Raw genomic sequence first — 4,215 nt, forward strand, 5'->3', positions numbered from 1 at the left:
GGTGACTGCAGCCATGAAATTAAAAGCCACTTGCTCCTTGGAAGAAAAGCTATGACAGACCCAGACAGTATATTAAAAAGCAGAGACATCACTTTGCTGACAAAGGTCTGTATAGTTAAAGCTATGGTTTTTCCGGTAGTCATTATGGATGTGAGAGCTGGACCATAAAGAAGACTTAGCACCAAAGAATTGATGCTTTCGAATTGTGGTGCTGGAGAAGACTCTTCAGAGTCTCTTGGACAGCAAAGGGATCCAAGCAGTTAATACTGAAAGAAATAAACCCTGAGTATTCATTGGAAGGACTGATGCTGAAGCTGAAGCTCCAGTACTTTGGCCACCTGGTGTGAAGACCTGGCTTATTGGAAAAGACTCTGATGCTGGGAAAGATTGAGGGCAGGAGGAGAAGAGGGTGACAGAGGAAAAGATTGTTGGATGGCATCACTGACTCAATGGACATGAGTTTGAGCAAACTCCAGGAGATAGTGAAGGACAGGGAAACCTTGCATGCTGCAGTCCATGGCTTGCAAAGAGTGGCACACAACTCAGCAACTTAGCAATAACCCCATGAAAGAGATAGTATTACTCCCGATACACTCTTCCCATCCAGTTTTACATTGGCCTCCACTGTCAATGCTTAGTTCCAATTCCCTACTGGTGCCTGAGTCCCCATCATCTCTAAGGGAGCCAACAGGAAAAAGCCCTATTTATGCTTACTGGCATCACCTGTGCTGTCCCAAGCTTATTAGGTGGTGACAGGCAGAATAACAAAGCAGAGGAGCAAGGGCTTTGCAACTAGACAAGTCTAGGCTTGAATCCTTTCTAACTGAGTGACCTTAGATGAGTTATTTAACCTCTCTGAGTCTCTAATTTCTTTATGTATACAATGGGGATAATAATAGTATATTTCATCGGGGTGTTGTGAAGATGAGACAAGATAATATCTGATAAGCCCCTTGTTTAATATCTGCCATGGTGCTCCACATGTGATACCTTTTGTTATATATGTAGCTCAATGCAGATAACATTGCAGTAAGACATTTCTGGCAGACATCTTTGGGAAGAACTTCTTACTGTATTTTTAATTATCCTTAAATGATTAAACAATCACTCTAGTTAATATTTTCTAATTGCATTAAACCGGAGGTTTATGTCTAGAGCACATGATAAGGGTCTTATTTATCATATTAGGGTCTATATGTGTGCAAATTCAAGGACCCAAGATGAGGGATGCCATTAATCAAAATTTTATGGCTGTGAGACACCATTATCTTTTACTATGCCGCATTCATAATTGACATGTTGTCACAACTGGGCATCTTATGAAACTGTTAAGGAACAAATTAACACTATGGAAGTGGTATTTACTGAAATAAAAAACAAACAGAGGAGCAGGCACAATGATCACATCAGTAAGAGACTGGGGTGGGGAAGGAGCTGGAAAACAGAGACTCTTACACTGGACATGTGGACTATGTTCCAAAGGGACATAGTTAGGAACTCTGAAATTTTTATTAAGAGTCCAGAGTGCAGACTTCACGTGTAAGTGTATGGCCAGCTTAGTGAGAATCAGCTTCAGGGTGATGCTCAGAAATAGGGATGCAGTGTGGAGTATCTGAGGCAGATGACTATGAGCTTATATGACATGGGAACTCTACTCAAATGAGTTAGGCCCTGGGTGCTGTCTCCTGGGAAGGCCTTGCAAGCAAATGGTGCAATTGAAAAGGGTTACCAAGAAGATGAGTTAAAATGACTGAATGCCAGAGAAATCCATCCCTGTCTTTTTTTAACCCAAGGACAGCAAGTCTGGGTGAAGCCAGGCAAGGTTTGGAGAATGTGAAGGGAATATTGTGGTGGTGCTATAGGTGCTTGCCTTCTGTCTCTAAAGACAGCACACAAGAAAATGGGCACTAATGGTAACACGAGAGAAATAGATTTGCAGCAAAGGAAACCACCTATGGCAAAAGCTGAGAGATTGAAACATTCATTAAATGAAATTTGTATGTATTTTCTGGCTGCACATAGAGAAACTAAACAGTAAATTCAGTGCCATGTTTTTTGGGGTTTCCAGTGAGTGTGATGGACAAAACGTCTCTTTTTCTCCTTCAAATTCTCTTTCTTTTTAAGATTTTCTAAGACCACTTTTGGTTTACTTTTTATCCCAGTGAATACTATTGTTGAAAAATGGCAAACTTTCCATAAATGAATACATTTCTTAAAAAAAAATGGGTACACCTGACATAACACAAAATGCATGCTTTTCAGGAAGTTTTAGTACATGCAAATGCTGTGCAACCATTGCCACTAATTACAGAACATTTTCATCACTGCAGAAGGAAACCTCACACCCATTAAGCAGTTCCTACCCATACTCCTCTCCCTCAAACACCTTCTCTATGGATTTGTCTTAGGAATGTATTTCTTTTGGAATCTTACGAATTCTGCATTTAATTTTACAACTAGAGGTAGGAGACTGCTGAGTGTACCTGTAGTGTGTGTGGTATGAGAGAGAGAGGGAGATGAGAGGTTAGCATTCATGAGAAACTGCAAGGTAAAATCTTGTGAAATAGGATAACAAAATGGAAACGTGGGAGGATACTTATTTTTTAATTAGCTGTTCATAACTTAAATTAGGTATCTGAAGGTAAACTCCTCAAGGGTCCAGTCAATTACAGGTTCAAGAAATGGCCAACAGTTCTTGAGATATGCCTGCAACACTGAGGAAGTTTCTTGAATGGCAGTGTGGCTTTACCACTCCTACGTTAGGCTAAACAGTTTCACACCCGACAGAAGCTCTGTCCTGGATCCAAGCTTTTCCTGTAATTGCTGATGATAACCCTATTACTTTTCTTTAGAGCAGTGTTGCAGTGACCATTGCTTATTCTGCATTTATTTGTCCTGTTGAGCACATCAGATACAGCAGAGGAAACTTAGGATGCCTGACCGGTAAGTTAAACACAACTTAAAATAATGAAACTTCTTTTGTAGCCATAACTACTTATCAATTTTAAATTAAAATACACGTTTTATTCTGCCTGGAATTTTAAAAAAGTTAGGTAACCTATTTAATTAAAAAACTTGGAGAATGAACTAGAAAATGTTTTATAGGGCATTTTTTTGTAAACTGATTTAAAACTTGCATGACTTCCTTCATTATGATTATACTGACAGGAAACTTGTGTTGTCTAAATTCTGGAAAAGATACATACAACTTGAAAGAAATATTAATTTTCATCCAGTCAAGTAATTCCTCAGAAGGAGGAATAGCTAGTCTGTCGGGTCTTGTGACTTCAGTGGTGCCTTTGTAATCTAGACTGTCAAGGCCAGGAGATTACTGTCATTTTGCATTTTGTGTATTTTGAGGAGTTTTACTCCATTTTCATTCTCAATTCCTTTCCATTTCATAAGCCACAACTAATTATCTTAACCATTTCCACTAGTAAGAACTGGTTGTAGCTGTGGTGTTACAGATCTTGCCTGTTTTCTTTCCAAATTTCTTATCCACATGCTTCACGGTAGTCTCTCGCCTCTTCTTTTTGCCCCCATTCTCTCGTTTTTTGACTTCTGAGGACTCCTTGATGACGATGGAAAACAGAGCCTCTGCCTCACATTGTGAAATGTGCATGACTTAGCTACTATTCCAACAAACATTTCTCAGACAGTGTGGGCCGGAAGTAATTTTTTTTTTTTTAACCAACCGAATCTCCTTTGAGCTACCTGGAAGTTGGGGGCAGCACAACATACTTGTCTTGTGGCAAGTACAAATTAATGTAAAGCACTTGGGGGTCCTCATTGCTGAGAGACTGCGGTGAATCTTTGGTGCCTTGTTTGAGGACCTATCAACAAAATTTATCTCCTGGAAGAGACTGCCATAATGTGGAAGGTGTTTGATTCCTCAGTTCCCTTCTTCTGCATGTGCCTCATATGAGGGTGCCTTGGTTTACTTCTCAAGGACGTGTGGGTACATTACCCTATTTTCCAACTTTAGAAGACAAACCAAAACCTCTCTAGGAGTGAAGAGAAAGGACTTGCAAGTGTTGTGAAAGAAACGGGGAAAAAGAGGGCTTGAAAAGGACAAAGGCAGTTAAGAGCAGCAGCTAAACTGTAAATCACCTATCTCTGACCTCCAGACCACATCCCAACGCAGTTCAGCTGCACCCCGCCCCGCCGACCTCTGGGGCTCTTGACTGAGTCTAGATACAGGGCACATACATATTC

This window comes from Bos taurus, chromosome 2, assembly GCF_002263795.3.
Source record: "Bos taurus isolate L1 Dominette 01449 registration number 42190680 breed Hereford chromosome 2, ARS-UCD2.0, whole genome shotgun sequence".
Lineage (NCBI taxonomy): Eukaryota > Metazoa > Chordata > Mammalia > Artiodactyla > Bovidae > Bos > Bos taurus.